Consider the following 15,563-nt stretch of genomic DNA (forward strand, 5'->3'; position numbering starts at 1 on the left):
CGTGCGTTCGTTTTTCATACAAACCTATAATTTTACTTCAATCTTAATGAAATATGGCCCACTTGAACTTCAAAACAACTGTCTACATAAGATTTCTCAAAAACCAGCCCACAAAGTCAGCACTCTTCTTATACACATATCTAAATGAATTTTGGTTCAAGATAGACTTTCGTTCAATATGTAGTGCTTGTAATTTTTTTATTTAAAATGTTTAATTTCCGGAAGTTTATTTCGTCTATCTATAAAAAATGAACGTTCGTGCGTTTGTTTTTCATACAAACCTACAATTTGACTTGATGAAATTTGGCACACTTGCCTTTTGGAACAACAGGAAGATCACTGTCTACATAATGATTTCTCAAAAACCAGTCGACGGGGTCCGCACTCTTTATCTATATATATATAAAGAAGAATGTCTGTTTGTGTGTTAACTGTTAACTCAGTCACTACTACTAGTCTAGCTTTCCTCACCAAACTTTCTACCATTCTTTTCTGGGTCGTGGAAAATGTCAAAATCCACTTTGTCTCCCCCAAAAAAAATAAATAAAAAAACAAAATAAAATTAGAGATATTAATTAAAAACTTTGAAAACGCTAATTTTTGCACTCATTTTTCCGAGTGGCAAGAGTCTCCCACGCTGAAGATAAAAATCTGTTTTATTTGGAGAAGTGTTGCCACTGCTCTCTTTCAAATTGTAGAGATTGTTAATAAAAATTTTTAAGTTTTACAGTGAAATAAAAATAGTATTACCAAACATTAAATACATTATTCCCGATTCCAAAAATTCGCGGGAAGCCATTTCGACTGTTCCCACCTTCGTACGAGTTTAATCAGCCGAGATATTAATTAAAAACTCTGAAAACACTAATTTAAACACTCATTTTACCAAGAGGCAACAGTGTCGCTCATTGGAGATAAAAGTGCTTTATTTCAAAAAGTGTTGCTACTGCTCGTTTTCAAATTATAGAATCTCTTAATCAAAACTTTGTAAGTTTTACGAAATCTCTCTCTCTCTCTCTCTATATATATATATATATTAAAGAATGTGTGTTTGTTAGTTTGTTCGCGTTATTGATGTCTGATCAATTATGAGCAATTTTTTGCCAGATTTAATCGACTAAAATTGAACATAGGTGAACTATTGGACGAAACTTGAGTTTTTATGACCATTTGATTAGAAAGACGAAAATCATTAAAAATTATCATTGTTGCTGATATAATGAGAGATAATTATTTATTTTTTATGGGAATTTTCATGTGGGTTCCATATCGCATCAGACTGTAAAATGTATGACTATGAAAGCATTTTTTGCATCGTTATTAGAGAAAGATTACAGCCGCATCGTTCTCTCTGTTTTTAGATACATTACTCTCAATCTAATTTAACTGGCATCCGGTACTTCCGCTCTTATGCATATATTTTGCGCTATTTTAACGAACGCTTGATTTGAAAACTCAGTGACTTAAAAGTTTTGTGTTGCCACTCTGCAAAACGTATTTGTCTTTCGAATTTTACAAACAAACTCAGAGATTTAAAAGAAAAGTGTTGCCACTGCCCATATTAAAATATTTTAAACTGTCTTGTAGTTGCGTGAGATAAAGTGTCTTGTAACAAAGCGTGAGATATTTAACTTTTTTTTTCAAATTTATTGTGTTAATAATTAACAAATTGTAAGATTAAACGAAAATACATTTCTATCATTATTAAATATAAAATAGACTCATGAAATGACACTAAGGGAATTCTCCAAAATCCTCTCTGTTTCTCTCTCCATGTACAAAGAAGTGTGTTCCGTTTGTTTATGTGTATGTTAATGTAATTCAGTTAAGCAATTATTACAATCTTGATGAAATTTTGAACACTTGATCTTTGAAACAAGAGGAGAATCATTGTCTACATTAAGTTTTCGAAACACCACTCCACGGGTTCCACACTCAGGGCATTTATATGATAGCGGTGCATTCATGACACCTATCTTGCGTAGATTACTAACCCTAAGTTCGCATCTCCGTTCTTGCGTTCACGTTGTCGGTGGAAGGCATATATGGAAGTCGAAGAATTCATAATTGCTTTCTCACGCGAAATAAATATTAATATTTCTACATAGTTTCAATTTTGAAATCACGTCACCCTTCTTACATTCACGTCACCGTTGTTGCGTTCTCGCTCTCAGTTCTTACTAAAACCGTTATATGGTTCGTTTATGTTCGTTTATGTTCGTTCATATTCGTTTACTCTTAAGAAGAGTTTCTAACTTTCCTGAAGAGTTTAGAACCTTTAAAGCATAACTTAAGTGCATTCTCTATCAGTTTTTTCACAAATATTTCCAGAACTGTGACGATAAAGTAGATGGGATTTTCCGAAAAATGACGTAACGGATAATAAAGCGAGCATCATATTTTACTGTTAGATGTCGCCGTGTTGGCTATATCTTTAGAAAGTGTAGGACCGTTAGAGAAGAATTTAAATGCGCTCTCCGTCAACGTTTAGCGAATTCTTCGAAAATGGGATTTTGAAAAAAATGCCTGCATTCCTCTAAAAGCCTCTTAACTTTGCGTAAAGGTAGAGCAATCCCGGGTCCTTCATCTAGTTGTTCATAAAAATGAAATTGCATAATTATTCTGTTTTTTACTTGTTTGTTGTTAATGATAACGAGAAAACCGTATATTCATGTACTTTCGCAGCAAAATTGGCAAAACCTAATATCAAAACATTGTAATTTTATTGTAATACAAAACAAAAAATATTAATACACAAGAAGTAATGTAATTAAATTTTGTAGTTAAATAATACACAAAATTTTAATTTTTATTAATTTATTTATTTTTCTCTGTGTTCATTATATTTTCATGTGTTCTTTAAAATCTTTTTCAATACTTTGTTAACAAAGGTATAAAATTATTGCAATTTTATAAAATACTGAATTTTTGCTTATATTAAAACAAAATCTTCCAGAGCGTATACCTTAGGTATATTTACTACGAAATAATTTTTTCTTTAAATTAAAATAATAACAAAACTGTTTCTCGTAAAATTATGAAAGCTTCTTTATAGCCGAAGAAATTTTGAATGAAATTATCATAATTATTGATAAATCTTTGATATCGAAAAAGCGCTCTCTTTATAAGATTATAACAGTACACTTTCTATTTGTTTGTTTGTGGTATTATCTCTTCCGTAACGGCGGGGAGTTGAGCTTCGAGAGCGGAACCTCGGGATTCCAAAAATTTTTGGGAAGCCATTTCGAGCATTTTCATTCTCTTACGATTTTAATTAGCCAAGATATTAATTAAAATCTCTGTAAAACGGTCATTTTCGCACTCATTTTTCCGAGTGGTAACACTTTCGCACACTGTAGATGGAAAATCTGCTTTATTTCGAAACCTGTTGCTACTGCTCTCTTTCAAGTCGTAGTGTTTCTTTATAAAAATTTCGAAGTTTCACAAAACATAAAATAAAAATAGCATTGCCAAACCTTAAATATATTATTCTTGATACCAAAAGTTCGTGGAAAGCCATTTTGACCATTATCAACTTCGAACGACTTTATTCAACTGAGATATTAAATAAAATCTCTGAAGACGCTAAATTTCCCACTCATTTATCCAAGTTGCAAGAGCCTTGCGCGTTGGAGATAGAAATCTGTTTTGTTTAGAAAAGTGTTGCCACTGCTCGCTTTCAAATCGCGGACTTTGTCAATCTAAAATTTGTAGGTTTTACAAAATATGCAATAAAAATAGCATTGCCAAACTTTAAGTAAGCTATTATTATTGCATAAGGTCATACTCTGACGTTGCAGAAAGCACGCGATTGCATGTGACGTCACTGTATGTCAAAAATGTTTCATTAATATCAGCATTTTAAATAAATAGCTTCTGTTGGCAACGTTTTCGTTTCAGGTTACTCTATTTGACACGGTACATTACTGCAACGTTAATTCTTTTCTTCAGAAAATATTGTGATATTACATTAAATTTAAATCATGACGTCATACGTATTAACCTAATGTGTGAAAAGTTTTTGTTTCCTAGTTTGGCAATAAACAATTATTTACGGACTGGTTGATTCTCTGAAAGAATAAACTGACTTCAAATCATATTAAATTCTTTGACGCGTTGTAGATTAATAAAATGGTACGTCGCTTATGCATAATAGTAAACCAAATAGTTTTTGTAGCTAATATGCACAAATGTAATTTTTTAAGGTATTAAGTTTTACACACGCAGTTTATGAAATTATTTAATATTACGCAACAAATATTCAGAACTTTTACCATAGAAATCATAAACCTATATTAACACATTAAGAGATTAAAAAACTTTCGGATATAATGCAAATATATTTTGTATAAATATAGGTTTCAGTTAAGCATTAGAGACTTATGTATTAGTCTACTTAAATGTCATCTGTTCCGAGACATATTTTGAAATTTTTGTAACATTTATCCGATAGAAGGTAATACGGGTATTACATCAAATAATGCTTTTTATTAAAGACATATGTATAATGCTTATTAAATACTAATTTTTCTGAATACCAATATAATTATGATGACTTTCAATAATTAAGAATTCAGTTGTGATAAATGTGTACACATGTCATTTTATTATAGTCATTATGTTATAGTATACTCTGTATACTATTTATAATATAATATTATATTATATATATTGAATAGTCATTGCATTATAGTAAAACTCATTTTGAAGGTTTGAGTTAGTTCGTCCAATTCTAAATCCTGTTTTTAAATATGCACAATAATTATTATCATAAGAATAGTACCTGGTCTTGAAGTTTCAGTTTACTGCTAAGAACTACTCGTATATTCGTTTGAAGAAAATTATAGGTGATTATGTGTCATAATTTGTGCATTATTCCGAAATTAATCTTGAGTATACCGAAAGTCTCCAAATACTGTTAATTTTTACCTGTAGCGGTCAATAATTGCATGACATACCCAAATAAATTCCATCTTTTATTTTTGAAAGGTGCTTTGTGGAAAACAGACTAAAAATATACTTGCTTGACTGTATGTACAAAAATAAAGTTTAAAGGTGCAATAAAAAATAAAATTTTGAGTGTTAAATGAAATATAAAACTTTGAGTGAAATGATAGGCACATTTTTAACAACCGTTAAAAATGATATAGTTTATTTCTTGCATCCATAAAAATAAAGAGAAAATAAATGAAAAATAAATCTGAAAGCTTTCAGATTTTATATTAGGCCCAAAGGGGAGTATTTTTTCATTTACACTTAGATACACGTTTCAAGAGTATTCGAATAGACAGTCTCGCGCGCTGGAGATGAAAATGTTTTCAGTATTGCATTGCTGAATTAAAGGAATTGCATTTTTAGGTTAGAAAAACCAGCTTTATGCTGTGCGAATGTAGCCATTTTTAACGTTACTTATTGAACCATATAAAATGAAGGAATATCAAATACAAACAAAAATGATGATGCTGGGAACTCTCAATACTGTAGCTTATGTGCATTCATAAAATGCTGTCATGTGAAATCCAATATATTTTCAGACGGGTCAGCAATTAGCTATTTAGATAAATTATTTTCACTGTGCAGAACTATCGAAAGTTTTTGATTAAGAATTTCCTCCTAAAATTTGTCATCACAACGCGATTATTCAATATTTGTTATTTCATGTTAGAATCATAATATACTGGTTATCATAAATTAAGGAAAAATCACAAAAATCACGATTACTGAAAACGTTATATGTATAATTTTATGAAACTTACCCACAATATACAACACATAGTAAAGTATCAAATAACATAAAAAGAAATTACCAGACAATTATGGTAGTATATAAATTAGCACATGTATGAAATGAACAAATCGAAGATGTCATATAGTAAAAGTACCTTCAGTATGGACAATACCGACTCTTCTTAGATCCTACAGTGTACCTACAATTTGCTATAGTAAAAGTATCTTCAATATGGAATATGATCGCCTCTAGAAGCAATACAGCACATTCAGCGATGTGTGATGCTTTCAATTATGCGGTTTATTAGTTCCATAGGAAGCGCGAGCTATTGTTCTTGCAAAGCAGTTGCAAGCGTGGCAAGGGTCTAAGGGACTAGAACTAGACTGAGAGTAGCTAGACGTCTCTCTAAAGCATCTCAAACGTGCTCGATAGGATTCAAGTCCGGGGATTGAGCTAGCCACTCCATGCGCATAATTGTTTCCTGTTGAAGATAATCATATACGATGCGAGCCCTGTGTGGTCTTGCATTGTCGGCCTGTAACAGGAAAGCATCACCTATTGCCCCGGCATATGGGCGCACATAAGGATCAAGGATGTCGTCTCTATAAACATGAGCATTCACGGTTCCCCTTGGAAAAACACGGAGGTCTGTGCGTCCAACCAAAGAGATGCCACCCCAAACATAGACACTGTCTCTTCCCTACGCATCTTTTTCACGGATGTTTGACGGCTGATAACGGGTTCCAGGTTCTCTCCATATCAAATAACGCCTACTATCGCGTTCTAGACTAAACCTGGACTCATCCGTAAAGAGAATAGCTCTCCATTGCTCAGACGTCCAGTGGACATGTTGTCGCGCCCACTGCAAACGGTCCCTCCTATGGCGTCACTTGAGCGGCACGCAAATGGTTGTTCGCCTCGCATACAGACCACCTTCGTGAAGCCTTTTACGCACAGTTGACGTTGACACCAACCTTCCGGTGGCTGTAGCAAGGGAGGATCTAAGAAGAGTCGGAGTAGCGGTTCTATGCCTGAGTGCACATAATGTCAAATATCTGTCATCGGGCGCTCTTCGTATCAGTTGGCCGTCCTTGGCTGAACCTCCTGGGTGCCGAATCTGTGATTTGAAATTGCCTCCAAAGTCTATGAACCACAGAAGGACTCCCATTTAGCCATCTGGCCATTTCTGTTTGACTTTGTTCTGCCTCTAGTCTCCCAATGGCTTTCTACCGTAGTTCTGCAGGCAAATGATGCCAGGACATCATTGTTACGAATCGGCTATCTCAAATTTCTGATGTCACTATCACAGTGAAATATGTGGGCTTGCTCTCAAACATGGACTATTATGCTCCTCGCAGATGACGTATTCCGAGTGCAGCGCCACTAATTTGTATATTGGAGTTTTACTCAGCTATTCTTACCTGGCAACAAATTCAAATTTTATACGGTTTGGCTTATTTTTGAGGGAGTTATCGCTATTTTTGTGATTTTTCCTTAATTTATGATAACCAGTCTAAGTCTACGAATTATTATCCTGGCAAGGAGTACTAGACTAGTACAAGTACTAGAAAAGGAGTACTGGGCAGAGCCTTAAGCACTATGCAGGTGAATGTCAGACTTTGACTTTTTATGCCCCAGTTTGGAAGCATAGCAATCCGGGGCTCAGGTTCAAAGCTCTCCCACCCCTTTTCTCGTACCACAACCTCTCGAGAGGACTTTCAGCTCTCCGCATATCTTCAGTGTCCCCCCATTAATAAACACATTTACAAACATTCATGCCTTCTCCGGGATTTGAACCAGGGTCCTTCGGTACGGTAGCGTCAATAGCCACTTTCCCGTTTGTTCGTATAATGTGGATATTATCACCTAAAACCCTACATTGTTTTGTTTGACTGAAAGTAATATTTAGCAAACGAATAATTGGTTTGGAAGCAGAAATATTCCTTAAGAATTGCATTAAATGACCCCGCCCCCCACGTAGCTCACAGATTAATCCTTACGAGTACTTCATATGGACTTACGTTAATACAGAGTTTACAAGGATGCTTGCAGACTCTCTTGAGCTACTAGAATAATTAATTACTTGTATGATTGAAGCTATAAATTCTGATGTACTAAATACAGCGGTTACTGAATTTAGAGATGCCACGTCTCTGAAATTATGACCAAAGGCATGCAGGAGTCTTAAAACTTTGCATTTGAGTTCCATTTTCTAACTAATTAAATTATAATTTTCTTTTAGGCTTAGTTAGTTACTTTCTTTAGTAGGCTTTCAACTTCTTCATATTATTTCGGCCACCATGTAACGTATTATTCTAATTTTATCCTAGTAAACATGTCACCTGAATATACTCCTATCTTGATGTGTAGGTAAATCTACAGAATTTTAATTATTAAGAAAGTATTAAGAAAGCCTCTTCGAGTAAGAATAATATTTGAATAAACATACGGAGCAGTTTAATGCACTGTTTTAATCGGGTGGATAAATCCGTGCCTTTTGAACATAGGGTTTCTTGTGCGTTAATATTTTAAGCAAAGTAATCTATAATTTCCGGATAAGAAAATAACTGTTCTAGCTCATTATTTTCCAGATGTGCGAGGTACTTCAAAACGTAAGCAATAAGAGAACTAATTTGCTCTCCTAGACAAATTCTGAACAATTCGAAAAAGCAGAAATGAGCTGGTTATGTTTTCTTCTGGCTATATTTATGTTTTCTCAAAAGCGTCGGTTTCTATAGAAACACCTAAAACAGTGCTCCAAAATTAACACTAATATAATCTACTTTTTCTAATTTTAAGCTGGAGTTCATCGCATAATATGCTAAGATGTATACATAATGCTTTAAATTCCAGTCAGAGGATTGGATTTGGTTTATGTGATTACGGCAAAGCCTCGAGGGCTGTCTGTCTAAGGTGAGGAAAGTCTTCGTGGAGGACTTTCTGAGGAAATTTGGCTCATATACATAACATGGTAAAAGCCACGAAACACATGGGAAAAGCCACGAAACATGGACACATGGGAGTGGCCACGAAAACGTCTATACAATTAGCCCGTTCGCGGGACTCGAACGTCAGACTGAACTACCAGTGTTCCGTGACTTCACCGCTCGGCTGCTAGTGGACAAGAGTATTGGAAATTGTAGTTGTTGTTGTCTTGTCCACATTACATGGAACAATGGTTGCAGGAGCCTACTCCGAAGAGAGGTTGAACTTCTACTTTCCACCCACCACTTTTGAGATAACGCAACCCGGGGGGATCCGGGTGAGTTCCCTCAATATTCTCCACTCCCACCAATTTACACGAGAGGAGTTTCGGCTCGCCGCATAATTAGAGTGCCACCATGCCGCACCGACACTATACACTTACAACAATTCATGTCTTCTCTGGGTTTCGAACCCAGGCCTTTTGTTACCGTAGTAGGCATCCCTAATCACTATACCGTCTGAGCGACAGTATTGGAAGTAGATACCAATAATATATCAGGTAATATATCTGTACAGAAGAAAAGCTGGAGACAAAATATTCAGACGACGATAGCAGATAGCACACGTTTTTGTATTTAAAAATGCATGAAGGAGACTTCAAAAAGCTTCTAAATAAAGATTGCCAGTGATAAGGTAGCCTGAAGTGGAAACTAGATATTAAATATTCTTCGGTAAACACGAAAAGAAAGTCTTTGGCAAAATGTAAAAATATTTTTTTTATTATTTTACTTTATTTTTTGTTTTATAAAATGAAAAAATATTGACATATACATTCCTCAGGCAAAGTTATCTCATTTAAGTAGATTTTTCCTGGAAATCTTTAGAGAGGAAAAAAACGCATGATACCAATTACGTTTGCCTCTGACACATTTGGTAATGAGATTAACTATGTATCTTAGCTATAATGTCTTAAGTAAATTCTAGATTAAATTGTTAAATTTAAGAAAACAAAGCTGCTTTCTGTTAATATGTTTTTTTTCGCCGCCATTAAAGGTGAATTAATAGTTGCTTTAATGTCAAAGAAGATGAAATTTAATTTTCAGAAAAATCTTAACCAACATTATAAGACAGGCAGTAAATGTACACTAAGACGGATGCTCAATTTGTTTCACCATGTCCCACGGCACATCTAAAAGTGATTTCATAGTAACTTGATTACTAGGCTACCGATAAAATGGGTAATATAAAAACCAATAAAAAGAGATAAAAGTAATCTGGTCTATCTGACTGGGTGAAAACTACACACGTTAGGGAAAAAGTACATAGCATGAAAATAAATAGCAAACAGAAGCTCCAGAAAACTGTACATAAAGAAAGAATTTCCTTTCGTTTTGTGTTAGTACTGAACTTATTTATAGGTTAGTATAATAATTCATATCATAGGTTACGTTTAATATGATCTTCCTATACCTGTACCCATACAGTTACTTAGTGTGCTCGAAGAATTAAAGGGGTGGTCATTAGCGATGAGACATATAGCACAATAGCGAGCGGTTATACAGTTATTTCAAGTACTCGAAGTACCAAAGTAGTACCCATTAGCGGTCAGACACATAGCACAATAATGTCCGGCTATACAGTTGCCTAGAGTGCTCAAAGTATCAAAGTGGCAGTCATTAGCAGCAAGTGCTCAGAGTATCAGAGTTGTGGGCATTAACAACCAGATATATAGCACAGCAGCGAACGGTTATACAGTTACAGTGTTCACAAAGTGATGGCCATTAGCGACCAGACACATAACACAACAGCGAGCCGTTATACAGTTGCTTAGAGTGGTCAAAGCAACAAAGTGGTAGCCATTAGCAGCCAGAGTATCAAAGTTGTGGGCTCAGAGTATCAAAGCAGCCAGACACATAGCACAGCAGCGAATGGTTATACAATTACTTTGAGTGTTCAAAGTATCAAAGTGTATCTGGCCATTAGAGGCCAGATATATCATAATAGCAATCTGTTATACAGTTGATTAGAGTGCTCAAAATATCAGTGTATCCAGTACTCAGAGTACCAAAGTTGTGGGCATTAGCAGCCAGGCACATAGCATGAGTGTACAAAATACCAATATAGTTATGCATTAATTTAAAAATTATGTTTGAAATAAATGGCATAATTCTTAAATTTAGATTTATTTAATAATATATGAGCATTTTTTCTTTATTTTTGCAATGTACGTTTTGCTTGTGATTAGGTTCTTTTGATGAAGACATGAAAAATGTGCAGTGCTGTCGCCGGGATTCAAACTCCGAACCTCCCGAATACGCGTTGAGTGTGTTTTCCAGCTACACCACGACGGAAAGGAAGAAAAAAACACTTTATATACTCTCTCTTTTAAGGGGTGACTGGGGATGAGGAGACCCAATCGCCAAATCCTGGTGGTGACGAATTATCGTCCACCTTTTAATTTGGCTGCCACTGTAGAGTCATTAGGGTTTTATTCTGGAGGCGTAAAAAATGTGCAATGTCCTGGCCAGGATTTGATCCCTGGACTTCCCGAATGCGTGTCGAATGTGCTTCCAATTACACCACCAAGGCATGCGGTTTGGTTTGGTTTATTTAATTATGGTAAATCACTCGAGGGCTATCTACCTAAGCGGAGGAATGCCTTTGTGGAGGACTTTCTGAGAGAAATTTGCTGGTATACACGTTACACATGGGGAAAAACCGTAAAAACACTCATCCAGCTAGCCCGTTCGCCGGATTCGAACCCCGCACCGAGCGTTACGCTCAACCGCTGATGGGCCTCGAAGGCATCCGGAAAAGACGGAGAAAATACCTGATATTCTTTTTTAGTATATAGCTTTATTTACTAAATTTACCGCATTCTTTACAATACACTTCTGCCTAGTGTATTGGTCGATCTCGATTCTATCTAATCTTGAAATACTTACATAATTATTAAATTTATGTTGCATCTGCTATATAATTTAACCCTCGTACGCTGCTTCTAGAAAATCTGTTATAGACGAAAATTTGATCTAAAATCAAAAGTCAAACAGAAATTGTATTTAAAGGCATTTAAAAATTGAAACAAGTAATTTGAAAATTCTTTAGTTAAGTGTCAGAAGAAGTCAGGCATTGAAGATAATGTAAAATAATAGATTTTTTTAAATCGACAGAATGGGTGTACCATTAAATATGTATACCCTTTAATGAAATGAATCCAGTCCGAGTGTTAAAGATTTGAAGGGTAGTATTAGTTGGTAAAGACGATTTATGGAAAGAAAATAATACAACAGTTGCGGCAAAAGATATGTTTTAATCTGAAATGTTGTCGACTGATTTTAGGTCTGCACTTGCTACTTAAATATAAGATATTAAAAAGGAAGTTTACCGACAAAAATTTATTTAACAAAATGCTTGGATAACACATATGTCCGCCATTATTTTACAATCTCTTTGTAAGATTTTCATAAAACATTACACGTGCACGTAAACTGACATTTACATTATATATTTCCTAGAACATTGCATAGATACATTTTAAAACTTTCCTAAATAAATATTTTTATCTTGTTAGAGAAATGCATAATTAATCATTTTTATACAGTGTAATAGTTAACACAACAAAGGTTATCTTTCTAAGAGGAAGGATTACTTCGCGAAAAATTTTCGAATTAAAATTAGTACATATTCACAATACACATTGCAGCAGTCAAGACAAGAAAATGCAAATTTTTATTAGAAACAAGACGTTTGATAAATTCGTCAATATACATAAAAGATTTTATTCATAATGACACTGTAAACGTAAAAATTAAATTTTCATATTTATAAGCGCAAAATGATTTCTGATTTCATCATATGGAAAGTATGATATGGGAAAGTATTTACCTAAATTCTAAATGGTCTTGCTTATTTTTATTCTTTAGAACTGAAGTCTTATTTTAAATGTTTAGAATAATAAGTATCTGCCTTTTCTGTTCTTTATGTGCAGTCCTTAATGGTCCTGACAGCAGTAAAGTCGCTTATATTCTGTCGTCTATTCGGTGTTTTGTGTATATCATAGTGATTTTTTTAAAAAATATATTAGCATATTTTTGCAGGTTCGATAAATTTGCATTTTAGCACTTTTTGTTGTTCTACTTTAAATGTTGCTGCTGTTGTCTTGTCCATGTATTTTATGGAAGAACTGTTGCCAAAGCCTCAAAGAGGTTCGACTTCTACTTCCACCTAAATATGGAGGAAGAGCACCCCGGTGGGGTCCAAGAGCCTCCCATCCCTCTACCCTGCCACCAAACAACATGAGAAGGCCTTCGGTTCGCCATTTATTTAGAGTGCCCCCATGCCGCAAAGACACTACACATTTTCAAACATCGATGCCTTCTCCGGGATTCGAACCCGAGCCGTTCGGTACCGCACTAGTAGTCACTATACCGTCTGGGCGGATGTTTTTAATCATAAATGATACCTAAGGAAAGAAACAAAAACTTGCATCATTAAATGCATAAGTGTTATTAAATGCGTTTCATGTGCATCATTAAATGCGTTTTTTGCATCATTAATGCAAAGATAAAAAATATTGTCTAGAGACCTTAAAATTTATTATTTTTATACACACTACCGAAAATGCAAATAAAGTAAATGTAGCTATATTACACCATTGGAAAATAAGTTTCTAAACACGAGTTCCTTTTGCGTAGTTAGTGTTATTACATTTATTAATTTACGCGTATTCAGAATGCCTGACTATTTAAAGATTAAACAATATCCATTCTGTGCGGGAACGACTGATTTAACATCATCATTATGCAACTCTTTCCGTGCTCAGGAATTGATTTCTAAATGAGCTTAATTTTAAATATGGATATTTAAACATGTCTCTGATTTCTTGGATTTACCACAATGAATGTACCGAAAGATTTAATGGAATCTTTCTTTTATCTAATCATTAGATGAGGCCAAAAGCAGAGTGAGTAGTAAATGAAAGTCGGGCACATGTGTCTGTACGCAAAGTGAGACTCGTAACGAATAAAGTGCGTGACTGATCGTCATAAAGAGGGTAGAAATATCGCAACCACTTTGGCGGGTGGAACACTTTAGGTACGGGTAAGACCTAATATCCAAGTCAATGTCCTTCTCCAAACTGCTGGAAAAAAAAAATCCCAAAAGCAATCTTTCCTCTTAAAGTGTACGTCAGCTTCATCCCTATAATCCACTTGCAATAAGTATACGTAATTCCCGTATAAAACTTTAAGTACAGAAACATCGCCATTCGAATAGGGAAATGAGTTCAATTTCATTTGCAGATGATGTTAAGGTGAATGTCAGCCTTGTTAAAGAATTTAGTTTCGGAAGAAGTGGACAGAAATTAAAACAACATTTCAGATAAATGATACATACCTTAACAAATAGCTATTTCGATACAGTGCCAGAATAATCAGAAAACCTATGAATCAACCAGTGCAAAAATTTCAGTAAGTTCCAGCTGTTCTGTTCAGTATGTTGAAAATAAACGTATAGATAATTATGCTATTATATTTTATGCTACGTATTATGCTGTTTTAGTGCTATTGAAATTAATCAATACATTTAGGTCTTTCCTTATTACCCATGCTAACGAGCAATCAAAATATGCTATGTTCAGACGTTTTTGTTCTTTGATATTAAAAAATCTGATGTGTACACCACATGACTTCCTTGTATGGAATATTAAATTACACGCATTTTTTCTTGCATTTCATTTAAACTTATTGGATTGAATTAAATCTACTTTGCCGACAGCGCATAAACCACAATAGAATAAATGCATTCTTTAAAATTCACTTTGTTTACCATAGCGACACTCTGGCGCTAGGTTTACTTAACAGTATTATATTTCATTCATATTATAACTCAGAATGTACAAAATGTATATCATTTAAAGAATTATCTAATCGTTGCCACATGTTCTATTCAAATACTATAATAAAGCTAGAACTATGTATAAAAGAAATTAAGCAAACAAAACAAAGCAGAAGCAGTTTTTCTCAGACCATTGAGTATTTCTCATTCAGTTAATTCAGTTCTCGCTTCGCGAGAAGGCAAAAATACATAAAAACTCAAAATATTTATATTAAAAATTACGATGTAAATCTATTTATTTCCTCTAAAAAATTTCAGAAAGAATTAAGCATGATTTAATTGGCAATAATAAATGAACGCGTTATCTTTGTTATTGCGAAGCTAAGTTTCTCTAGATTGGCAACAAATCCACTAGTCTCCTGTTTCAAATGTAAACATCAATGGCCGCCATAAAAAAAAGGCTTAGCGGCACTTAGACAACTTTAAAATTGTTGATAATTCTAAAAATATTGCATACAAATCTATTAAAGGCATAAAAACCTTATCCGGAAGATAAAAACAACATAATACAATCATTTTTAAAGCAAAAAATGTACAGTTTACAAACATATGAGAGTAAAGAAACTGAGATCACTGAGCCGGGTAACAGAGTGGATATATTTATAAATATATTTATATAAGTTTGGCGCGGCCGATTGAAACCAAAATACGAGGTGCACATCTACATGTTATAGCAGTCCTATATACAAAATTTCAACGTTCTGAGGCTACTCGTGTTTGAGTTATGCGAGATACTTACGTACGTACGTTCGTACGTACGCACGTATGTACATACGTTCGTACAGACGCCACGAAAAATTCTCTTCAGAATTAAATTTAAAGCAGTTTTATAATTTTTTTGAAAGAGAAGAGTCTTTTATTTTGTCCTTACGTACAGACATCACTCAAAAACATCGTTAAATTGCATTCGATAGCGGTCAAAATGGATATTTTCCTGGAAATATGCTGCCTGTAACTTTTCGCGATTACAATACTTCCTTTTTTACTTCGTACAAGGAAGTAAAAAGGCAGT

The sequence above is a fragment of the Stegodyphus dumicola genome, chromosome 4, assembly GCF_044657685.1.
Source record: "Stegodyphus dumicola isolate Sdum_Otavi_A_Nest chromosome 4, ASM4465768v1".
Taxonomy (NCBI): domain Eukaryota; kingdom Metazoa; phylum Arthropoda; class Arachnida; order Araneae; family Eresidae; genus Stegodyphus; species Stegodyphus dumicola.